The sequence below is a fragment of the Pristis pectinata genome, chromosome 13 (assembly GCF_009764475.1).
Source record: "Pristis pectinata isolate sPriPec2 chromosome 13, sPriPec2.1.pri, whole genome shotgun sequence".
Classification (NCBI taxonomy): Eukaryota; Metazoa; Chordata; class Chondrichthyes; order Rhinopristiformes; family Pristidae; genus Pristis; species Pristis pectinata.
The window spans coordinates 45,799,178-45,825,403 of record NC_067417.1 but is presented as its reverse complement, the minus strand read 5'-3'; the positions used below and the strand labels follow the sequence as shown (position 1 = coordinate 45,825,403).

The window sequence follows — 26,226 nt, the reverse complement described above, 5'->3', positions numbered from 1 at the left end:
TTGTCAAACCCAACAATAAAAAGGAGAAAGGTTTAGGGGAGACCATTAGAGGGAACCTCTTCACTCAGAGAGTGGTGGGAGTGTGGGAGGGGCTGCCACCTGATGTGGTCAATGCGGGCTCGCTCTTTTAAGAGTAAATTGGATGGATACATGGACGAGAGAGGTCTGGTGGGGTATGGGCTGGGGGCAGGTAAATGGGACTAGCCGAATAATGTTTCGGCACAGACTAGAAGGGCCGAATGGCCTGTTTTCTGTGCTGTAGTTTTTCTATGGTTCTAATAAACCAATACCAAATGCACAAGTCCATGTGTGCACTGGTGCAGTGAAAAACTCACTTGCAGCAGCGTCACAGGCGCATTGCGTCAGAAAAGTGTCAACTAAGTGTTCAGCAAGCCAAGCAGAATCAGTGAATTATAGCTGGTATTTCAGACCTTTCATCAGAACTGGAAGAAGCTGGAGAGTTTTTGCACCAAAGTCTTGTTTTTGCACAGCTTTTTTCTCTCTCTTTACTGTCTCGTATAATTTATGTATAATTTATATCGAGTTTTTCTCTGTACCTACGTGCCTGTGATGCCACTGCGATTCTTTCATTACACCTGAACTTCACTGTACTTGTGCACATGACAATAAACTCGACTGAAACAATGTTAAAGGTGGAGAGAGAGAGAGAGAGAGAGAGCGAGAGCAGGGAGAGAAGGACAAGAGGGATGAATGACTATGGCAGTGACGGTGCAAGGTGAATGAAGATGGTAAGATGAAAAAAACAAATGGACCTGGAGATGGGAGCAGCAGAATCGTTATCAAAAGTTGTTAAACCGAGTGTTGAGTCTAGAAGGCTGAAATGGCCCTAGCTGAAGGATGAGTTGCTCCTCAAGCCTCTATCAGCTTCATTACAGGAGACTAAAGACAGAATGGGAGAGGGATGGAGAATTAGAGTGGTGTGGAGACCATATATGGTACATATGTTAGGTAACATCCTGTAAAACACTGTCTAGATCTTAAAACATGTTTAAGTTCAAGTTTCAAGTTCCTGGGCATCAACATCTTGGAGGATCTATCCTGGGCCCGTCACATTAATGCAATCGCGGAGAAAGCACACCAGCGGCTTTACTTCGTTAGGAGTTTGAGGAGATCTGGTGTGTCACCAAAGGTTCTTACAAATTTCTACAGATGTACGGTGGAGAGCATTCTGACTGGTTGCATCACCGCCTGGTATGGAGGCTCCAATGCGCAGGATCGCAAGAGGCTGCAGAGGGTTATAGGCTCAGCCAGCTCCATCACGGGCACAACCCTCTCTGCCGTCGAGGACATCTTCAAGAGGCGGTGCCTCAAGAAGGTGGCGCCTCAGGAAGGCGGCATCCATCATTAAGGACCCTCACCATCTGGAACATGCCCTCTTCTCGTTACTACCATCGGGGAGGAGGTACAGGGGCCTGAAGACCCACACTCAACGTTTCAGGAACAGCTGCTTCCTCTCTGCGATCAGATTTCTGAATAATCCATTATTCCTTTTTTGCACTGTTTATTTATTTTTGTAATTCATAGATTTCATGTCTTTGCACTGTACTGCTGCCGCAAAACAACAAATTTCACATCAAACGTCAGTGATAATAAATCTGATTATGAAGCAAATGGCTCCTTCATGCTGTCGAGTTCTATGATTATATGAATGGTTGAGATCGGGGATCAAATCAATGCCACAGCAGAGAAGAAAGGTGACTCCCACACTAAGTTACAGTCCCTGAGATAATGGGCATGTCCCTCACTCTTCGGCTGGCAGTGAGGTTGTTCTACAGACAGCCACTGCAGGACTTTTCCCAAAAGGTAATGAATGGTAGAAGTAATTATTGGGTCAGGCAGCACCCGTGAAGAGTAATGTAGAGGGATGAGAGGAAGGATCAGACGGGAAGCTTTGTGACAGGGTAAAAGGTAGAGATCTCCCCACCAAGAGCCTCTGAGAGATGAACAGTGGCTATGATCATTTCTGCACTGTCTATGAGAATCTGGAGAAACTGGGAACATTCTCCATAAAACAGAGAAGGGGTAAGACAAAGTCATAGAGCTGTTCAAAATTCAGAATCAGATTTATTATCACTGACATATGACGTGAAATTTGCTGTTTTGTGGCAGAGGTACAGTGCAAGACATAAAAATCTATAAATTACAAAAATGAATAATTAGTGCAAAAAAAAGGAATAATGAGGTAGGGTTCAGGGAACGTTCAGAAATCTGATGGCGGAGGGGAAGAAGCTGTTCCTGAATCGTTGAGTGTGGGTCTTCAGGCTCCTATATCTCCTCCCCAAAGGTAGTAACGAGAAGAGGGCATGTCCCGGATGGTGAGGGTCCTTAGTGATGGATGCTGCCTTCTTGAGGCACCGCCTCTTGAAGATATGACCTTGGTAGAGTAAATAAGGAAAAACTATTTCCAACGGCAGAAGAGTTGATAATGCTTAAAAGAGAAAATGATGTACAGTTCTATACTACCTTTCAAATCCCAAATTGCTTTGTAGCTAATGAAGTATAGTCATTCTCCTGTCTCTTCTTGAACTGGACCATGAGAGCTTTCCTGTCCACACCTGAGGAAGCATTTTTTGCATACCATCAAAATACAGTACAATACCCTCCATATTCCAACGGACTGAAGTGTCAGCCAGAAAGATGTGTTTGAATCTCTGGAATGGGCCTGAAGTTGTGATGTTCTGTGGTATGCTCAGGAAACCTCCCCAATGAGGCAAAGAGGGGACCCAAACACAAGTTGCCCATTCCCAGGGTGTGAGCACTGATGAACTCATGTGGCCAGAACTCACGGCTAACCTCTTTTGCCCTTTGGAAATTGGAGGTGGAAGGAAAGGACGAACGGGGAGGTCTGTGAGAGGGCAGGAGGCCGGGAGCTGGCTGGGGAGTTCCTCACTGGTGACCACACTCATTGCTGGAACCGTCAGCCCAGCCTGAGAGAGTGGTGGAGAGCGAATGCTTGAACTTTCACAGTCCATGTGGGTCATGCTCACTCCATCCAGGGTATGCACACTCACACATTTACTCTCACACTCAAACTCACAGCTACGTGTTTACTCAGGCACCAGTCTCACACATGTACTCACTCTCAAGCACACATACTCATCCTAACTAGCATTTGCACTCTCACACATGCTCTCTTATACTCACAAACCCACTCATTTACTCACACCCTCTCGTGCACTTACACACTTATTCTCACACACAGCAACATACTCTTACATACAATTACTCACCCAACCATTGCAAACTCACTCTTACACTAACGTACAAACACTTATAGAAACACCAACCTCATTCACGCATGCACATTCACCCACACAAACGTACTCTTCACCCACACTGACACACTCACCCACACGATAATACAATTACTTTCTCCGACGCACTCAGACAAAAATGCACTGCAACACTCAGACAGACACATTCTTACGTACACATCCTCGAGTGATAATCTTAGTTTCACCCACCATCTCACACATACATGCTTACTGGAACATATTCATTCGAACATAGTCAAAGCAAACTCCCTCACTCAAACACACACAAACACACACCAGCAATCAAGAAGGAAACTGTGTTTCTTTCCACGATGTTGCCTTCCTGTTAAATTGTTCCAACATTTAGTAAGAACATGTCATCTGATTGATAACTTTCCCATTCAGTTTTCACTGCCCCTTCATACATCTTCCAAAAGCACTGACTTCTCGCTGAGATATCTCCATGAGTACAGATCATCTGCCCTCTCTGCAGTGCAGGACCTCCTTGTCTCTTTTTCCCTTCCTGTGCTCCAGGAAACTAAGGCCAATTGTAGCCTCCCTCCAGAACCCACCCTTCAATGTAATCAACCAGCAGGGACTTAAGTTTGTCTCAGTATAGTTCAGTTGTTTGAACTCATTCCTACTTAAAGCGGTTCACAATTTATGTGATTGTTGCATAAACAAAATACAGGTTGTTGCAGTAGGTACAGTATGAATTGATTTCTTAAATGCCAACTGAGTTGCTACGTATTTGCATTTTAAAAGAAAATGGGAGCTGAGAAAGATTCATGCAGGATGCGTGTAATTTATTAAGCATCTGCAGCCATTCAAAGAACAGTAACAAAAGCTCAGTGTTATTTGCTAACATTGATGACAACAGGAGGAGAGCTGGTCGATCATAAGGAGGCGTATGTAAATATAGTAAACTTCTGTTGTTTTATAAAAAGCACTAGGTTAGAAAGCTGCAGCACAGGAAATCGCTGACCATCCTTGCTGCCTTCATCTGCACTCCCATGCCTGGCCAAATGATGGCACTGTTGCCCACTAGGCTCGACCCAAAGTGGAACTTTCCTAAAAACCTCAAAGAAAAGCAGAAAACGTTAGAAATATTCATCAGGTCAGGAAGTATCTGCAGTTTTTTTTGATTTTCTATCTAAAATTTTACTGCCTGTATGGCTAACACAGTAGTGTAGTAGTTAGCGTGAAGCTATTACAGCACCAGCGACCTGGGTTCAATTCCGGCCGCTGTCTGTAAGCAGTTTGTACGTTCTCCCCATGTCTGCGTGGGTTTCTTCTGGGTGCTCTGGTTTCCTCCCACATTCTAAATACGTATGGGTTAGGAGCTGTGGACATGCTATGTTTGTGCCGGAAGCATGTCGACACTTGTGGGCTGCCCCCAGAACACTTTACGTAAAAAGATGTATTTCATTGTGTGTTTCGATGTACATGTGACTAATAAAGAAATCTATCTATCCATCTAATTAAATCCAAAAATCATCTACTAAAGAAGCTACACACTATATATTTATATTGCTACTGTAACATTGTAAAATGTCCCAGGCAACTCACAAAAGTTTGACCAAGCAGTGTGACACAGAGTACCAGGGCAATGAATTCCACTTTAAGGAAGGTCTCAACTATTTGTGGAAAATCTCTGGATTTGGACTGAATCTCTGGTTATTTATAGAAATTACCGAGTTTCTCATTTGGCTTTAATTAGAATACAGGCAGTAGAATTTGGCTGTGAAATCTGGGTCATATGTATTAAGTCAAAGTCGAGTTTATTGTCACATGCACAAGTACATGTGTGCACAGGTGCAATGAAAAACTTACTTGCAGCAGCATCACAGGCACATAGCATCAGATAAGCAGCATTCACAAGAAAACGTAAATTAAACAATTTTTACAAGAATGAACACAATTAGAACAAAAAACAACAGAATCCAATTTAGTGCAAAGTGATCAAAGTGGTCATAGTGTGGCCAAACTCTAGTGATTACGGTTGTGCCGGTTGTTCAAAAACCGAATGGTTGAAGGGAAGTGTTCTTGAACCCGGTGGTGTGGGATTTCAGGCTTCTCTACCACCTGCCCGATGGTAGCTGCAAGAAGATGGCATGGCCCGGGTGGTGGGGATCTTTGATGATGGATGTGGCCTTCTTGAGGCAGCGCCTCCTGTAGATGCTACCGATGGTGGGGAGGGATGTGCTCATGATGTATAGGGCTGAGTCCACTACTCTCTGTGCATTCGATTGGAGACGAAAAGAAACTTCTTCACCCTGTGGGGCTTGGCTGGTGAGTATATTCAAGTTAGAGAATATATTTCAGCACATCAGGGTCAAGATATCTGATACTAGAGGGCATGCATTTAAGGTGAGAGGAGTAAGTTCAAAGGAGATGTGCGGGGCAAAATTTTTTACACAGAGAGTGGTGGGTGCCTGGAATGCGCTGCCAGGGGTGGTGGTGAAGGCAGATACGATAGAGGTGTTTAAGAGGCTCTTAGATAGGCACATGAATGTGCAGAGAATGGACAAATATGGACATTGTGTAGGCAGAAGGGATCAGTTTAGTTATAGAGTTTTATAACACAGAAACAGGCCCTTCAGCCCAACTCATCCATGCTGACCAGGTGACCTGCCTGAGCTGGTCCCATTTGTCTGCATTTGACCCATATCCCTCTAAACCTTTCCTAACCATGTACCTGTCCAAATGTCTTTTAGATGTATGACCCTTTGTTAGAGCTGCCCATGAGTTCAGTACCTGAGCAGCAACCCCACCCCCACCCCCTCCCCACTCAGCTTCTGACCAGGGGAAAAAAAATCACACTTAAACTACTTCAGTTATCTCACAAGCTTCCTTTCAAAGTCACGCCACCCCCAACAATTCCAGGCATTTAATCACTAGTTTAAATAGGTCGGCACAACATGGTGGGCTGAAGGGCCTGTTCCTTTGCTGCACTTCTGTGTTCTATGTTCTAGGCGAATCATGGGGTTAATGCAGGAAAGTGGTACTGAGGCAAATAGTCAGCCATGACTGCATGAAATGGTTGAACAGACACAAGGTATGCTTCTCCCTGTTCAGTTTCTTATGTTTTTATGTCCTTAATGTTCTGGAGTGTGACCGCCTCAGAAGCCTTTGATTCCGAGGTAAGAATGCTGCTGATTGTGCCATAGCTGATTGATCTGGGGGGAAGGAGAGAAGGTGCTGGTTAATGATTGAACTACCAAGGACAGTCACGCCACTGGGTCAGGACAACGGTGAATACAGTGAGGTCATTGAATGGTTGGTGGTCTTTGCTCATTACAAGGACACAAGAAAACAGGAGCAGGGGTAGGCCACTCAGCCCCTCAAACCTGCCCCACTGTTCAATATCATCATGGCTGATCTATGCTGGCCTCAACTCCTGTACCACAGGGAACACAGGAGACTGCAGATGCTGGGATCTGGAGCAGCACACAATCTGCTGGAGGAACTCAGTGGGTCGAGCAGCATCTGTTGGGAGGGGCGGAGGGGGGGAAGGAATTGTCGACGTTTCAGGTCGAGACCCTGCATCAGGACTGAGAGTGGGGAGGCCGGTATAAAGAGGAGAGGGAGAGTGCAAAGTGATTGGAGGGCTGCATGTTCCGAATAGGTGAGGTTGGACCAGGACCGGGGGTGGGGGGGGGGGTGGGGGGGAGGGGGGGAGTGGAGAAGTCACAGCGGCAATTGGAGGTGAAGAGGTGGGGGGGGGTGGTAATGGGCTCGGAGGGGTGAGGGAGTGAGAATTTCTTGCCAAGGAAATAGGCACAGGAGGCAGAGGAGACAGAAGACCTCCCCCTCTCCTCTTTATACTGACCATCTCCCCTCTCCACTCTCAGTCCCAATGCAGGCTGTTGACCAGAAATGTCGACGGTTCCTTCCCCCCCCACCCCCCCAACAGATGCTGCTCGACCCGCTGAGTTCCTCTAGCAGGTTGTTCTTTGCATCTCTCCTCTGCTAGTTCCCCCTTCCTCGACCTTTCAAATATTTATCCATCTCCACCTTGAATCGTCTAATGATCCGACTCCACCACCCTCGGGAGGCAGAGATTCCCCACCCTCTGAGAGGAGGTTTCTATGCACCTCATTTTTAAAATGACCAGCCCCTATGTAGCGCTTAGCATAACACTTATACAGCGCCAGCGACCCGGGTTCAATTCCTGCCGTTGTCTGTAAGGAGTTTGTACGCTCTCCCTGTGTCTGCGTGGGTTTCCTCCGGGTGCTCTGGTTTCCTCCCATGTTCCAAAGACGTACGGGTTAGGAAGTTGTGGGCATGCTATGTTGGTGCCAGAAGAATGGCGACACTTGCGGGCTGCCCCCAGAACACTCTCAGTAATGCAAAAAGATGCATTTCACTGTGTGTTTCAATGTACATGTGACCAACAAATAAGTATCTCTATATATCTTATTTTGTCGCCTTGTTCGGGACTCTCCCGCTCCATCTCAACTTCTACCCTGTCAAGCAACCTTAGGGTCTTTACTGATGCCCCATCTTCACTGTTAAACGCTCAGAAGGCCCTGTCCCCAAATTCAACACTCCTTCTATTGAGAATCATTGAGACATGTTTCACAGAGATAGGCCCTTCAGCCCACCAAGTCTGTGCCGACCGTCCATCACCCATCTTGACGGGATCTCTCAAGCCTGGTGTGGTTAGCACTTCCCCCTCCCCACCCCCTCAACCCCTCCATCCACTGTCAACCTGGAAACTTCACCCCACCTCCCACAAGGAACACCATGGCAAGTCAACAGCTCATTCACTAAATGGCTGAGGTGGTTGACAAGCTGCAGGATGAAATTTCCATGCAGCGACTCCCCAGCAGTTTAAAGCAGCCAAAACTGTGACTGAGGAGCTGGGTTTGACTATTTCCAACCCAGAGGCTAACCTCACCCGGACACTTTCTGCCCCAGTAGGGTTGCCATCCCCCTGGGGCATTCCCGCAGTCTCAAGAACTAAGTCCACCTGCAGACTGGTGCATGGGAGAAATATCAAAGGTTCATGAAAATAAATTCCATGTTTTATCTTATTTCATTAAATTTACAAGTTATAAAAAGTACTGGAAATGGCTGTCTGAGTGAAGGAGATGTCTAGAGGCAGGAAATCAGGAGTTAAAGCCTCTACAAATATATCCAAGCAGGGTTGGTAGCACTGAGCTGAACGTGTGGACAATGCAATGCGCCATGCACTCCTGGGACAGGATCCGGAACTGACTGGTGTGCATTGAGGGTCAGGGGCATTCAGGATGCAAGACCGCAAGAAATTGAAGAGAGTTGTGGACACAGCCCAGTCCATCACGCAAACCAGCCTCCCCTCCACTGACTCCGTCTACACTCCCCGCTGCCTCAGGAAAGCAGCCGACATAATCAAGGACCCCTCCCGCCCCGGTCATTCTCTCTTCTCCCCTCTCCCATTGGGCAGAAGATGCAAAAGCTTGAGAGCACATACCACCAGGCTCAAGGACAGCTTCTATCCCGCTGATATCAGACTCTTGAATGGACCTTGCATACGCTAAAAGATGAATTCTTGATCTCCCAATCTACCTCGTCGTGGCCCTTGCACTTTATTTGTCTACCTGCACTGCACCTTCTCTTTAACTGCAGCACTACATTCTGCTTTTCTTTTTACTACCTCGATGTACTTTATGTACGGCATGTTCTGTCTGGATGGCACGCAGAACAAAAGCTTTTCACTGTATCTCAGTACATGTGAGATAATAAACCAATATGTCCTCTGTTCCCCACACCACCACCCCACCTTTCGGTGGGTGTGGGCACTGAGTAATCAGGTTGGGTTGTCAGGGAAGACAGCGGACAAACTCCCCACCGTTCTGATCCAGCAGCAGACGGAGGGTTCAGAAGGTATGAGGGGTTAGGAGAAGAAACAGCCAGACCGCAAGTGTCCTGACACTTGCCCCGCACCACAGTAGATTGTGCTCCTTTCAGGCAAATAATCCTGCCATCTACAAATTATTTTACCAGCCCTGACTGGGTGGAAGATCTAACTTCTGCCCATCAGACCCTATCCTGGTGTAGATATGCAGTGCAAGGCAGACTTTGAGACTGAGCGGTCAGTTTGGTGCAAAGATAGAAGAGGGAAAAAAAATAAAAACCTGAAGCTAAAAAACAATCTGCTGGTGTCACAATGTCGAGCAAAAAGCAAGCTCACGGAGAACCCAAATGCAGCACACTGGTATGAGACTGGAGTCAGGATGCCTCCTCAGAACCAAACACAGGCAGCAACCAGAAGGAGTCTTGCCTCAGGGCTCTGAGGTAGGGTCCCAACACGAAAACTGGATATCCTAAGAGGAAGAGTGAAACCAGGACTGCTCTAGAATTGACAACTCTCAGGAGACAAAGTATACCCAAAGGTTGACCAATACTCTGGCAACTAGTGCCAGTGAAACCAGGGTTCTTATGCAAGTCTCCTGATGGGGCTCAGGTGTGTGTTGTTATGCGATTAGTAATGCATGGACTCCATGTGCTGAACAACAAGACCCCATCAATGGAGCCGAACCGAGGGCCAGCACCCAGAACCATGGCAGCTGGAGGAACTCAGTGGGTCGAGCAGCATCTGTGGAGTGGTGGAGGGGGGATGAATTTTTGACGTGTCAGGTCGAGACCCTGCCTCAATTCCTTCCCTCCCACAGATGCTGCTCAACCCGCTGAGTTCCTCCAGCAGTTTGTTTGTTGCTCCAGATTCCAGCATCTGCAGTCTCCTGTGTCTCTAAAACCTGATCAAGGATCTCTGACCTGGAGAAGTAACTGCTTCTCTTTCTGTCGTTGTTGCCTGACCTGCTGATGATTCCAACGTTCTTCGTTTTTATTTGAAGGAAAAGATAAATGGTATTGCACTGTGGGGTTTATTCACGGGTTCCTTCTGGTGCAGCTCTATGTTAGGACCAGAGCCTCAGTACAGAGTTCAGAGAAAGGACCATCACATTACAGGACCCATTCTGTGGCCTATGTTCCAGCTGGTGGAGCTCTGTGTGAGGACCAGAGCCTCAGTACAGAGATCAGAGAAAGGACCATCACATTACAGGACCCATTCTGATGCCTATGTTCCATCTGGTGGAGCTCTGTGTCAGAACCAGAGTCTCAACAGAGAGTTCAGAGAAAGGACCACAGAACTACAGAATGCATTTTGTGTCCTATGTTCCATCTGATGGGACTCAGCACCAGAGCCTCAGGAAAAAGATCATAGGAAGGACCATCACACTACAGGACCCATTCTGAGGCTTGTGTTGCAGCTCCACTTCAGGACCAGAGCCTGACTATCCAACCCAGTGAGTCAGGTTCAGTGCAGGTTGGGTGGGGTGTTTGCTCTGACAAAGCGCTTAGGTTCCAGGTCAGGCCGTAGAGTGGTGGTGCGGCTCAGTGTTTTATCCCGGTGGGGACGATTTGCTTAGTGTTACCGTGTGCATCCTCTTCTCTTGGTCTGTGAAACGTGACGAGTCTTCTGCTTTTCCGTACTTGCCTCTGAATTGGGTCAAGTCTGGTCGGGTGGTTGGGCTGTGGTTTGGGGTCAGATGGGCCTGGTCAGATAGAGTTTGGGTCAGATTTTTATTTTATACTTGAGCAAACTTCCTGACCTTTGATCCTAACAACAATACTTTCCTGTATTGCCCCTTATAGAAAGTATAATACTTACCCTCAATGCTTTCAGACAATTTATTGAAGGGGTGCGTGGCTCACAGCAACAAGTCAATTGTAAGAAACAAAGATACTCAATGAATGGTGTATTTAAAGAACTGGAGAATTGATATGACACAGACTGACGCCTTCTGGTCCATCAAGTCTACACTGGCTCCTCGCAGACCAATACCTTGCTAAGCCAGAGGTGCCGACTTTCACGAGAACATGGTACTGTTCAACAACGGGCTGAGAAATTGTCCCCAAGATTTACGCCTCATTCATCATCACCAACACAGATTGTGGGATCTTGCTGTACAGAAGGTTGCTGCCACCTGAGATTGCAGAGTCATGATGAGTCACTGTCTAAACCTGAACTGCACTGATTACTGGCTTCTAACCAAGTGAAGCTATGACTTTAATAATGATGTTCTGGGTCACTACATTTTCTGGTAGCACTTACTAATTGTAACAATCAATTAGGATAAATGACACAATTTCTTTTACCCGAAGGGATAATGCACTATCCCAACTGGTTTATAATTCATTCAAAATGCAACTTGCGGGAACTTTGTGAGTAAGCTGTTTCCTGTATTACAGCAGTTGTCATATTTCAAAAGTATCACTTGTCTCCACCCACCTCTCAGGTTTCCTGAGGTTGTTACGGGTGTTACGGGAATACAAGCGATCCCTTCGCCAGCTTCCCGCGATGATTCAGTGACTCTGAGCCACCTTCTGCCCAGCGGATCCCTTGGGATCATGGATGAGTTGCTTCCATTCTGGTTCTGAGGTGACGGATGAGGCCAATGTGAGACAGGTGGGACACTGCCACAGGCAGGATCACTGGGGAAGCAGTTTGTGAGATGGCGGATTCCTTCTGTCACGGCACAGTAGTGTAACAGTTAACATAACTCTATTACAGCACCAGCGACCCGGGTTCAATTCCGGCCACTGTCTGTAAGGAGTTTGTGCGTTCTCCCCGTGTCTGCGTGGGTTTCCTCTGGGTGCTCTGGTTTCCTCCCACTTTCCAAAGACGTACAGGTTAGGAAGTTGTGGGCGTGCTATGTTGGCGCCGGAAGCGTGGCGACACTTGCGGGCTGCCCCCAGAACACTCTATGCAAAAGATGCATTTCACTGTGTGTTTCGATGTAATAAAGATAAGATATCTTTATTAGTCACATGTATATCGAAACACAGTGAAATGCATTTTTTTTTGCTTAGAGTGTTCTGGGGGCAGCCCGCAAGTGTCGCCACGCTTCCGGTGTCAACATAGCACGCCCACAGCTTCCTAACCCGTACGTCTTTGGAATGTGGAAGGAAACCGGTGCACCCAGAGGAAACCCATGCAGATATGGGGAGAACGTACAAACTCCCTACAGGCAACGGCCAGAATTGAACCCGGGTCGCTGGCGCTGTAAAGCATTACGCTAACCGCTACACTACCGTGCCTGTAAGTAGTTAACAGTCAGGAGTGGGATTCGAACCCACACCTCCAGTGGAGACTGTGACCTGAACACAGCGTCTTAGACCACTCGGCCACCCTGATGACGATATCTTATATCTTATCTCACCTTATCTATTTATGGGGGCCTTCAGTGTGCTCCCGATGCATGGATTAATGGCTCTCAGTGCCATTCCGCATGCTCCTTCTTCGCTTCCGAGTTGCTGTGTGCCAGGGATTCCAAAGAGCCAAGTATATTAGGAAGGTGGCTAGATGGTGTCTTTTTAACCAAGTGCAAGTAGAAGAACCCCAAGGTGCCTCTCAGCTGACAGTGGCGCAGCTGACAGAGCCACTGCCTCACAACACCAGAGACCCGGGTTCGATCCTGACCTCAGGCGCTGTCTGTGTGGAGCTGGCACATTCTTCCTCACCTGGGTTTCCCCCGGGTGCTCCGGTTTCCTCCCACATCCCAAAGATGTGCAGGTTGGGAGGTTAATTGGCTGCTGTAAATTGCCCCTTGTGTGTCAGTGAGCGGTGGACTCTAAGGGGCGAGAAGTGATGGGAACATGGAAAGAATTAAAAATGGGATTGATGTTGGGCAGTCAGCATGGACTCAGTGGGCCAAAGGTCCTGTTTCCGTAACTCTCTAGGTCTAAAGGCAGGAGGAATTGCTCTGGGCTTTCTGTGGCTGTTTGCACCTTGCAGTTTAAATCACAGCCTCCGCCTCATCTATGTAACCACCTCCTCCAGGCCACTGGAAACACTGCATTCCACCAACACAGGCTTTGTTGCAGGACCAACTTCACACCACCATTCGTAGCCAAACCTTTGGCCACCTCATTACTAGACTCTTGAATTCCCACTCTACACATTCACCGACATATTCACAACTATCGACATTTCAAGTTGAAACCCTGCATCAGGACCTGTAACGTCAACAATTTTCTCTTTCTCTGTAACTGTGACACTTTACTCTGTACTGTTATTGTTTTTGCCTGTACTACCTCAATGCACTCTGTACTACCTCAATGTAACTGCACTGTGTAATGAATTGACCTGTACGATCGGTATGCAAGATAAGTTTTTCACTGTACCTCGGTACGTGTGACAATAATAAACCAATTCCAGTACAATTCCTTTTCTCCCACAGATGCTGCTCGACCCATTGAGTTCCTCCAGCAGATTGTTTGTTGCACCTGATTCCAGCGTCTGCAGTCCATTGTGTCTCTAAGATTTAAGATTCTCATTACTACCATCAGGGAGGAAGTACAGGAGCCTGAAGACCCACACTCAACGATTTAGGAACAGCTTCTTCCCCTCCGCCATCAGATTTCTGAATGGTCCATGAACCCATGAACACTACCTCGTTATATCTCTTTTTGCACTATTTTTTATTTTGTAATTTATAGTAATTTTATGTCTTGCTCTGTACTGCTGCTGCAAAACAACTAATTTCATGACATATAAGTCAGTGATAAAAAACCTGAAGGGCAACTTTTCACACAGGGTGGTGAGTAAATGGAACGAGCTGCCAGAGGAAGTGATAGAGGTGGGTACAATTATGTTTAAGAAGGCTTTATCAGAATCAGGTTTATTGTCACTGACTTATGTCGTGAAATTTGTTGTTTGCGGCAGCAGTACAGTGCAAGACATAAAAATTACTATAAGTTACAAAAATAAATAAACAGTGCAAAAGAGGAATAACGAAGGAGTGTTCATGGGTTCATGGACCGTTCAGAGATCTGATGGCGGAGGGGAAGAAGCTGTTTCTGAAATGTTGAGTGTGGGTCTTTGGGCTCCTGTACCTCCTCCCCGATGCTAGTAATGTGAAGAGGGCATGTCCCGGATCGTGAGGGCCCTTAATGATTAATTGTACATATAGACAAGTACATGGGTAGGAAAGATATAGAGGGATACTAGCCAAATGCAGGCAAATGGGGCCAGCTGAGGTAGGCAATGTGGTCGGCATGGATGAGTTGGGCTGAAGGGCCTGCTTTTGTGCTGTATAACTCTATGAGTCTATTTACACATTCATGGCATGGACACATGTACATACTCACACTCACACACATATTCAGGCAATAAATCCTCATATACACACATGCTAATGCACACATACAACCTCTGCATGCAGATATATTCATATGCTTCAGCATAAACACATTTCCATGTGAACATGGGATTTTTTCGAAGTGCATGGATGTATACGTTCCTTCACCTACATTTATACAGACACAGACATTCATTGAGGCACCTTTGGAAGACCAGGAGTGCCTGTGTAAAGTGATTGTGTAAAGCAGGACTGAACTTAAGGAGGGGCAGGAGGAGGACAAAGGAGATAAATAAACAAAAGGCGAGGGAATGTGAATAGCTCAGGCCTCGAGGCCAGGGAATGCAGAAAGGAAAACCTGGAAAACTGGCGGGCTCGCAGTGGAGGAGCTGGGAATGGAGGAGAGAAGGCCTAACACACAGCAGAGTGATCCTATGATATGCACCCATCAGGACGATGTGTTTAACCCATTGTCACATACGTCGACTGCAGGGTGTAGCCCCTTCTATTTCTTTGCCACACATTAAGATGCACTGTTAAATTTGCTTCGAACGCAGTGAGGCAGAAAGGCTTTCCACAGAGAAAGTTCTGCAGATGCGATTTGTGCTGCTTCTCTCCGCATAAAAGTGGTTTTCACAAGCTCAAGCCGTCAGTGGTAAGGTTTGAAGTGTAAACATTATTGGCTGGGTTTGTATGTTGTGGGTTCTGGCAATGTTAACGAAGATAAACCCATTTTGACAACCCTTCAAGATTTGCTCACATCCATGACTCACCATTCATACAGGCCACCCTTCCTCAGTCCCTTGGGATCGAGGACGAAGTCAAAGTCAAAATCAGGTTTATTGTCACATGCACAAGTCCATGTGTGCACAGGTGCAATGTAAAACTTACTTGCAGCAGCATCACAGGCACATAGCATCAGATAAGCAGCATTCCCAAGAAAATGTAAATTAAAGATTAGTTTTACAAGAAAGAACACAATTAGAACAAAAAACAAAGTACATTTTAGTGCAAAGTGATCAAAGTGGTCATAGTGTTGCTAAACTGTAGTGATTCAGGTTGTACCAGTTGGTTCAAGAACCGAATGGTTGAAGGGAAGCTGTTCCTGAACCTGGTGGTGTGGGACTTCAGGCTTCTGTACCTCCTGCCCGATGGTAGCTGCGAGAAGATGGCACGGCCCAGATGGTGGGGATCTTTGTTGATGGATCTTGAGGCAGCACCTCCTGTAGATACTACCGATGGTGGGGAGGGACGTGCCTGTGATGTATTGGTCTGAGTGCACTACTCAGCAGAGGGTGAGCTCAATTTCCACTGGACTGGCTTCAGTTGTCAGACAAGCTCCATAAATGGGTAGCTCCACTCCAGACTCACCGTGACACAGCATTCCATGCTGTCTCACCACAGAGCATGTGTTTAATAAACCATGTTGGCTGTCTAGGGGTAAACTCAGAATAGACTGAAGCTGAATTATAAACACACTGCAGTCAGAGAGCAGACTCTTAGAAAAAGGGTTTTCAGCAGAAAAATCTGAGGTCAGTGTGCAAGAACCACACTCAGACAGATTGTGCCTGCGATTTATCCAAAGAATCTTCCAAGGAGGAGATTGTACATGAGCCAGATGATCCCAGGGTTAATGAGAGGCAGAAAACAGAGCAGAGTATGAACAGCAACTCAGAAACATGACATAAACTGGCCAATATCTTGTAAGCAGGAGACACAAGAGACTGCAGATGCTGGAATCTGGAGCAACACACAAAAAGCTGGAGGAACTCAGCAGCATCCATGGGGGGGAAATGGTCAGTCAAGGTAAACCCTCTAAACCCAGACTACTCACTATGGGCCTGGTGTAAAGTTAATGATGGGTGCCACACCCACAGTTTCCACCAATGGGTGCAACAGCCCACTAGTCCCACCCTCTGAACTCTAGTGACTAGGGTTGTGCAGGTTGGTTCAAGAACCGAATGGTTGAAGGGAAGTAACTGTTCTTGAACCTGGTGGTGTGGGACTTCAGGCTTCAGTACCTCCTGCCTGATGGTAGCTGCGAGAAGAAGGCATGGCTCGGATGGTGGGGGTCTTTGATGTTGCTTCGTTGAGGCAGCACCTCCCGTAGATACTGCCAACGGTGGAGAGGGCTATGCCGGTGATGTATTGGGCTGAGTCCACTACTCACTGCAGCTTCTTATGTTTTCCTGCACATTTGAATTGCCTGAATGCAAATTTTTCTTTAGTTAGGCTGCCACACAGAGAGGTCAGATGTTCCGAGGAGATTGGGTGTCCACCCCTGCCAACTCACAGGAGTGATGTGTCTCTGACCCAGCAGAGGGAGGTGGCTATCGTACCATGGTGGAGGCATCTCTCAGAACGTCGCCATGTCAGCGAACTCTTCACATAGTTATCCACACCTTCCATTTTACTGGGATGGCGGGGGTAAGCTATGGAGGGGGTTACGGAGGTAGGGAGGTGTAGGTATGGGAGGGGGTTACTGGGATAGGTATGGAGGGGGTTACAGGGAGAGGGAGGGGTAGGTATGGAAGGGGTTACTGTGATAGGTATGGAGGGGTGATGTATGGAGGGGGTTACCGGGATAGGGAGGGGTGAGGTATGGAGGGGGTTACTGGGAGGAGGGGTAGGTATGGAAGGGGTTACTGTGATAGGCATGGAGGGGGTTCCTGAAATGGGGAGGCGAGATTATATGGGAAACCTTGAAGGAAACTTGATTTGTGACTCAGACTCTGCTAAGAAATATGAGCATGGATTTTGGAAGCAATAGACCACTCAAGGACGATGGAGGGAAAGGAGGTGAACACCAGGAAGTTTGGAGAGGTTGTGCTTTATTTGTGGAGCGGGGCATTGTTGGGAGATCTGAGGTAGAGGGAGGTACCTGTGTGTTGGGGAGAGAGAGGGAGAGCCCCATTACCAATGCCAGCCTGAATGGGCCCACTCTACACAATGTCCATTGTTTGCCACATAAACTATTTCTCATCCCAAGCCCGAGTTCAGTCTGGGAGAAGTCAGTCTTGTGTATATTAACAGCCTTTCCTGTGGAACATTATCAAACGCATTCCAGATATCTTGGCACATCAACATCATTGGTAGCCCATCAGCTGCCATGTTCAGAATCAGAATCAGATTTATTATCACTGACTTATATGATGTGAAATTCGTTGTTTTACAGCAGTACTGTGCAAAGATATAAAATTACTATAAATTACTCAAATAAATAACTAGTGCAAAGAAAGGAGTAATGAGGTGGTGTTCATGGGTTCATGGACCGTTCAGAAAAATGATGGCGGAGGGGAAGAAGCTGTTCCTAAAACATTGAGTGTGGGTCTTCAGGCTCCTGTACCTCCGCCCTGATGGTAGTAACGTGAAGAGGGCATGTCCCGGGTGGTGAGGGTCCTTAATGATGGATGCCGCCTTCTTGAAACACCACCTCTTGAAGATGGCGGGGAGGGTTGTGCCCGCGATGGAGCTGGCTGAGTCTACAACCCTCTGCAGCCTCTTGTGATCCTGCACATTGGAGCCTCTATACCAGGCGGTGATGCAACCAGTCAGAATGCTCTCCACCGTACATCTGTAGAAATCTGCAAGATTCTTTGGTGACATACAGAATCTCCTCAACTCCTAATGAAGTAGAGCCACTGGCGTGCCTTCTTTGTGATTGCGTCAATGTGTTGGGCCCAAGATAGATCTTCTGAGATGTTGAAGCCCAGGAACTCGAAGCTGCTCACCCTTTCCACCGCTGACCCCTCAATGAGGTCTGGTGTGTGTTCTCCCGACTCCCTCTTCCTGAAGTCCACAATCAATTCTTTGGTTTGCTGACACTGAGTGCGAGGTTGTTGTTGCGATGCCAGCTGATCTATCTCACTCCTGTACATCTCCTCGTTGCCATCTGAGATTCTGCCAACGACAGTGGTGTCATCTGTGAATTTATAGATGGCGTTTGAGCTGTGCCTAGCCACACAGTCATGAGAGTAGAGAGTAGAGCAGTGGGCTAAACATGCAGCCTTGAGGTGCGCCTGCGTTGCTTGTCAGCGAGGAGGAGGTGTTATTACCGATCTGCGCTGACTGTGGTCTTCAGATAAGGAATTCAAGGATGCAGTTGCGGAGGGAGGTACAGAGGCCCAGGTACTGAAGACATTGACGGGGTGGATTGACTCCCCTGAATGCTGCTTGCTGAGTAATCAATTCATTGCCAAATGGACAACCTTCAACCTTATGCATCCACTGTTTAATGCAGCACTCGCTGCCTCAGTAAAGCAGCCAGCATAATCAAAGAACCCACACACCCCAGACATTCTCTCTTCTCCCTCCTCCCATCGGGCCAGAGATACAAAAGCCTGAGGGCACGTATCACCAGGCTCAAGGACAGCTTCTATCCCACTATTATAAGGCCATTGAACGGTTCCCTAGTACAATAACGTGAATTCTTGACCTCACAATCTACCTCGTTATGACAATGCACCTGATTGTCTACCTGCACTTGCACTTTCTCTGTAGCTGTGACACTTTACTCTGTATTCTGTTATTGTTTTACCCTGTACTACCTCAATGCACTGTGTAATGAATTGATCTGTACAATCGGTATGCAAGACAAGTTTTTCACTGTACCTCGGTACAAGTGACAATAACAAACCAATACCAATTCCAATGGGTCTGTAGTGATCTGTGTACATTTGCTTCCCATTGATTGAGGTGAAATAACATATAACATGAGAGAGGGCAGGGTGAGTTCTTCTCTTTGATCTTCCCTCTTTGCACGGATTTTTTTATTTCTAATGCTCTGTTCTTCCACTGCCCATCCCTGCCATTTTGATGAAGAGATTTAGTCCTGAGAACATCATAACCGTTTCTCTTTTCACAGATGCTGCCTGCTCTGCTGAGTCTTACCAGCATTTCTGAGTTCCAGCATCTGCAGATTTTTTTTTGGTTTTCACTCCAGCTTTTCCAGCTTCCCATGAAAGCATTCCCAAAGATCAGGGGGAAAGTGGTGAGAGAGGACCGAGAAACACACATTAAACTTGGGCCTGAACCAACCCAGCCTGTGCTTACGGCACCAGATCGCCATTAAGGTCAACGTTTTACAATGTGTAATGTGGTTTGGAGTCATATGAAATCAACTATTCCAGACGCATAGTCAAGAGATGTACTTCCTCAGTGTCTGGTACTCCCGATCATGAGCTCGCAGAATGCCTGTGGTCTACTAGACATGGAGGAAACATGCAGACAGACTGGTTGCCAAGGTTACTTGTGGGGGCCGGTGGGCTACTGACATCATCCCAGGTATCGAAGGCTGCCGAGACTGTTTTGAGTGTAATTCCACTGACATCAATAGGGCAGAAGTGCTGGGAGAATAAAAAACTGAGCAGGAGGTTGGGGGTATTAGATGAACTGAGAACTGGGCAGCCTGAAGTGAGGCAACAGAGGGAGTTCCTGGGGTGGGGGGGGTGAGGTATGGAGGGGGTTACTGGGGTGGGGGGGTGAGGTATGGAGGGGGTTACTGGGGTGTGGAGGGTGAGGTATGGAGGGGGTTACTGGGATGGGGAGGGGTGAGGTATGGAGGGGGTTACTGGGGTGGGGGGGGTGAGGTATGGAGGGGGTTACTGGGGTGGGGGGGGTGAGGTATGGAGGGGGTTACTGGGGTGGGGGGGTGAGGTATGGAGGGGGTTACTGGGTGGGGGGGTGAGGTATGGAGGGGGTTACTGGGGTGGGGAGGGGTGAGGTATGGAGGGGGTTACTGGGGTGGGGGGGTGAGGTATGGAGGGGGTTACTGGGATGGGGAGGGGTGAGGTATGGAGGGGGTTACTGGGGTGGGGGGGTGAGGTATGGAGGGGGTTACTGGGGTGGGGGGGGTGAGGTATGGAGGGGGTTACTGGGGTGGGGGGGTGAGGTAGGGAGGGGGTTACTGGGGTGGGGGGGTGAGGTATTGAGGGGGTTACTGGGGTGGGGAGGGGTGAGGTATGGAGGGGGTTACTGGGGTGGGGGGGTGAGGTATGGAGGGGGTTACTGGGGTGGGGAGGGGTGAGATATGGAGGGGGTTACTGGGGTGGGGGGTGAGGTATGGAGGGGGTTACTGGGGTGGGGGGGTGATGTATGGAGGGGGTTACTGGGGTGGGGAGGGGTGAGGTATGGAGGGGGTTACTGGGGTGGGGGGTGAGGTATGGAGGGGGTTACTGGGGTGGGGAGGGGTGAGGTATGGAGGGGGTTACTGGGGTGGGGAGGGGTGAGGTATGGAGGGGGTTACTGGGGTGGGGGGGTGAGGTAGGGAGGGGGTTACTGGGGTGGGGAGGGGTGAGGTAGGGAGGGCGTTACTGGGGTGGGGGGGTGAGGTATGGAGGGGGTTACTGGGGTGGGGGGGTGAGGTATGGAGGGGGTTACTGGGGTTGGGGGGGTGAGGTATGGAGGGGGTTACTGGGGTGGGGAGGGGTGAGGTATGGAGGGGGTTACTGGGGTGGGGAGGGGTGAGGTATGGAGGGGGTTACTGAGGTGGGGAGGGGTGAGGTATGGAGGGGGTTACTGGGGTGGGGGGGTGAGGTATGGAGGGGGTTACTGGGGTGGGGGGGTGAGGTAGGGAGGGGGTTACTGGGATGGGGAGGGGTGAGGTATGGAGGGGGTTACTGGGGTGGGGGGGTGAGGTATGGAGGGGGTTACTGGGGTGGGGAGGGGTGAGGTATGGAGGGGGTTACTGGGGTGGGGGGGTGAGGTATGGAGGGGGTTACTGGGGTGGGGGGGGTGAGGTATGGAGGGGGTTACTGGGGTGGGGGGGGTGAGGTATGGAGGGGGTTACTGGGGTGGGGAGGGGTGAGGTATGGAGGGGGTTACTGGGGTGGGGAGGGGTGAGGTATGGAGGGGGTTACTGGGGTGGGGAGGGGTGAGGTATGGAGGGGGTTACTGGGGTGTGGGGGTGAGGTATGGAGGGGGTTACTGAGGTGGGGAGGGGTGAGGTATGGAGGGGGTTACTGGGGTGGGAGGTGAGGTATGGAGGGGGTTACTGGGGTGGGGGGGTGAGGTATGGAGGGGGTTACTGGGGTGGGGAGGGGTGAGGTATGGAGGGGGTTACTGGGGTGGGGAGGGGTGAGGTATGGAGGGGGTTACTGGGGTGGGGGGGTGAGGTAGGGAGGGGGTTACTGGGGTGGGGGGGGTGAGGTATGGAGGGGGTTACTGGGGTGGGGAGGGGTGAGGTAGGGAGGGCGTTACTGGGGTGGGGGGGTGAGGTATGGAGGGGGTTACTGGGGTGGGGGGGGTGAGGTATGGAGGGGGTTACTGGGGTGGGGGGGTGAGGTATGGAGGGGGTTACTGGGGTTGGGGGGGTGAGGTATGGAGGGGGTTACTGGGGTGGGGGGGTGAGGTAGGGAGGGCGTTACTGGGGTGGGGGGTGAGGTATGGAGGGGGTTACTGGGATGGGGAGGGGTGAAGTATGGAGGGGGTTACTGGGGTGGGGGGGTGAGGTATGGAGGGGGTTACTGGGGTGGGGGGGTGAGGTATGGAGGGGGTTACTGGGGTGGGGGGGGTGAGGTATGGAGGGGGTTACTGGGGTGGGGGGTGAGGTATGGAGGGGGTTACTGGGGTGGGGGGGGTGAGGTATGGAGGGGGTTACTGGGGTGGGGAGGGGTGAGGTATGGAGGGGGTTACTGGGGTGGGGGGGGTGAGGTATGGAGGGGGTTACTGGGGTGGGGAGGGGTGAGGTACGGATGAGAGGAGACTTGATTCGAGCTGTCCTGTCAGGTCTGTGGTCGGTGCTCCCGAGGCTGGGTTTGCGCTCCAGTGAGGACAGACCTCAGTCAAGGTCTGAGGGTCCCACCCAATGGTGCTGTAAAGCTGTACTGCCCGCATTCCCCTTTCCCGCTGAGAACCCCATGTTCACTGTCAGGAGTCATTGTGTGTTCGAACAGGTGAACACATTCGCACTTCACCAAGGGTGACCACCAGTGATTTACCTCAGAACCATCAAACCCAATGTATAAGCAATTATACTGCAGTCTCCTGTGAACTCAGCATGTCTGCAAGCTTTTCATAGCCAAATACGTGTGCTCTTCATCTGTGGCCACTGCTGTTTCCTTGGTTATTTATTTCGTTTATGGATGTGGGCATCGTTTGAACTGAAGGCCATTTCAGTCGCATTTAAGATCGGTTGGGTCTGGAGTCACACATGGGTCAGACTGGGTCAGCACAGCAGATTTCCTCCCACGACACGCTCTGGTGAACAAGACGGGTTGTAATGACAGAAGCAAGAACCTTCCAAGGTTGTTCCAGTGTTTTACAGGCTGGATGCAGGGAAGGTGTTTCCCCTGGCCAAGGAATCTGGGACTAGAAGTCCCAGAATAAAGGGGTAGGCCATTCAGGACTGTGATAAAGGGAACGTTCTTCACACAGAGGGCAGTGAATCTTTGGAATTATCTCCCCTTGAGAGCTGTGGAGACCCAGTCATTGGCCTCATTCAGAACGGTGCTCAGTAAATCTCTGAACGCTAAGGGAACCAAGAGGTTACAGGGATGGTGCTGAAAAATTACCTTGAGGTTTGGCATGACCCTCGTGAACAGTGGAGTGGTCTCAAAGGACCAAAAGGCCTATTCTTGCTCCTAATTCATGACCTTATGGGCAGCAAGGTCCCATGAGATAATGATCAGGTACTCTGGATGAGGAGTACACATTTGCCAGGCGACCAGACCGAACAATCCTGCTGTGGTGTTACTTCCTGAGCGGACAGGCAAGACCTGTCGATTTGTTTCTCTCACATTGTCATGCTGACGTCTGTTGCCCTGGAACTGAATGGCTCCCTTCGCCACACAGAGTCAACCACATTGCAACGGGACTGCAGTCAGGAGCAGACCAGACATTGGTGAACCTGAGGATTGTGGATTAATAGTCAGAGAGAAATACAGCATGAAATCAGGTCACCAAGTCCACACTGACCATCAACTACTCATTTACAGTAATCCCACATTAATCCCATTTTTTATTTTCATCAGCTCCTCCCTGATGTAGTGGACTCAGCCCAGTACATCACGGGCACATCCCTCCCCACCATCAGTAGTGTCTGCTGGAGGCGCTGCCTCAAGAAGGCAACATCCATCATCAAAGATCCCCACCATCTGGGCCGTGCCATCTTCTCACAGCTACCATCGGGCAAGAGGTACAGAAGCCTGAAGTCCCACACCACCAGGTTCAGGAACAGCTACTTCCCTTCAACCACTCAGTTCTTGAACCAACCTGCACAACCCTAATCGGTACCTCAATATAGCAACACTATATCTTTATTAGTCACATGTACATCGAAACACACAGTGAAATGCATTTTTTCTTGCGTAGAGTGTTCTGGGGCAGCCTGCAAGTGTCGCCACAATTCCGGCGCCAAACATAGCATGCCCACAACTTCCTAACCCGTACGTCTTTGTAATGTGGGAGGAAACTGGAGAACCCAGAGGAAATCCATGCAGACACAGGGAGAACGTACAAACTCCTTACAGACAGCGGCCAGAATTAAACCCGGTGGCTGGCGCTGTAAAGTGTTACGTTAACCGCTACACTACCGTGCCTGCCCACTATGATCACTTTGCACTAAAATAGACCATTTTTTTCTTGTTTTGATTGTGTTCTTTCTTGTAAAAATTATGTATAATTTATGTTTTTATTGTGAATATTACTTACCTGATGTTATGTGCCTGTGATGCTGCTGCAAGTAAGTTTTTCTTTGCACCTGCGCACACATGGACTTGTGCATCTGACAATAAACTCGACTTTGACTTCGATTCTAACCACACACCTACAAACTGGGGGCAATGTGCGGCAGGCATTAGATCTACCAACCCGCACATCTTTTGGATGTGGGAGGAAACCAGAGCACCTGGGAACACCCACACAGTCACAGGGAGAACATGCAAACTCCACACAAGAAAGCACCGGAGGTCAGGATCGAACCTGGATTGCTGACGCTGTGAGGCTGTGCCACTGTGTTGCCTACAAACAGCTTTGATGTTACCTAAGGGGTCATCCCACTTGTCATAAACCAAGGTGGGTTCAGACCACGATAGCAAGACACAGCCACACACTGACTGCTAACAGCCCAGCTGCTGAACACATCTGCAGCCTCCTGCAGTTTCACCTTGCTGCCTAAAAGAAATGTATATATACATGTGTATAGTTTTATGAGGCAGAAATGAGGCATGTAATGGAGTATAAATCCTTTCAGCTCCTTGATTACACTGGGGACTGCTGCTTTCTACACTGTTAGAATCGTGCTAAGAGCTGTTGCAAACACCATTGGTAACAGCAGGCAGTTGCTTCTCCCACACAATAAAGCAGCTTCAGGAGAATCAGTTTTAAAAGCATGTGTTGAAATAACTGTAGGTACACAAAATCCACCTGCAGGACTGGCCCAGTATCATTGAGCATTGTGTTAAAAGGACGTGGGTTTCCATCATTTTCTCAACCCCCTCGGCCTCTGAAAGTGCTCTACAGTCAATGAGTACACACTTTTGCCACTTACAAAAGGCAGTTTTCGCAAAGCAAGATCCCACTGGCTGCAATGTTGAGGGATTAATACTGGAGAACTTTCCTGTGCTTCTTCAAGATTGTGATGTGAAGATCTTAGCTCAGTCTGAGAGGCCAGACAGGGCTTTGGTTTAGGGTCTTGTCTGATAGACAGCACCTTTGCTTGGATGCCGTTCTTTAATGCAGGAGTTCAGACCTTTGAATTGAAGTCTCTAAAGGTACACTATTAAGAAGGCCAGCCTCCCCTCCATTGACTCTGTCTACACTTCCCACTGCCTCGGGAAAGCAGCCACCACAAATGTTGCTGTGCCATAAAGAGAGGTTGGACAAACTAGGGTTGTTTTCTCTGGAGCAACAGAGGCTAAGTGGGGACATGATAGAGGTTTATAAAATTATGAGATGCATAAATTAGAGTAGACAGCTGGTACCTAATACCAGAGGGCATGCATTTAAGGTGAGGGGGGAAGTTCAAAGGAGATGTGCGGGGCAAGTTTTTTACACAGAGAGTGGTGGGTGCCTGCAATGCGCTGCCAGGGGTGGTGGTGGAGGCAGATAAGACAGAGGCATTTAAGAGGCTGTTGAATAGGTACATGAATATGCAGAGAATGGAGGGATATAGACCATGTGCAGGCAGAGGGGATTAGGTTAATTAGTTACAGTAATTAAGTTAACTGGCTAAATTAGTCCAGCACAGCATTGTGGGCTGAAGGGCCTGTTCCTGTACTGTACTGTTCTATGTCCTACGTTCTATGTAAAATAACAAAGGACCCCTCCCACCACGGTCATCTCCCTCCTTCTATCGGGCAGAAGATACAAAAGCTTGAAAACATGTTACCACCAGGCTCAAGGACAGCTTCTACTCCACTGTTATAAACTCTTGAACAGACCTCTTGTACAATAAAGATGAACTCTTGATCTCTGAATCTACCTCATCATGGCCTTGCACCTTATTTGCCTACCTGCACTGCACTTTCTCTGTAACTGTAACACTATACTCTGCATTCTGTTATTGCTTTTCCCTTGTACTACCTCAATGTACTTATGTTTGGAATGATCTGTATGGATGGCATGCAAAGTTTTTCACTGTATCTCAGTACATGTGACAATAATATACCAATTACCAATGCCAGCGTTAAGTACCACCCCACCCCATGCACTACCCAGGTCTAAAATACAGAGTGTGACCTGCTTTAGAACGCAGTCCCTCACTAATCTGTCACCAGATTACACAGCACAACCCACAGTTAAACAGAAATAGGTTGAGATATACTGGAGAAGTTTCTTTACCTGAACTGTAAGGATGTAGAATTTTGTGGTAGAGACCCCCC

General features: G+C 48.6%; 1 protein-coding gene and 1 non-coding gene across 3 annotated transcripts in view; both read right to left on the bottom strand.

Moving 5' to 3' along the window:
- fbxl9 (F-box and leucine rich repeat protein) overlaps positions 1-26,226 on the bottom strand; it is a 121,798-nt gene that overhangs the window by 52,985 nt on the left and 42,587 nt on the right. The window lies entirely within an intron of this gene.
- Positions 12,380-12,462, bottom strand: trnal-cag (transfer RNA leucine (anticodon CAG)). The gene has a single exon. It is a non-coding gene; the product is annotated as a tRNA-Leu (tRNA).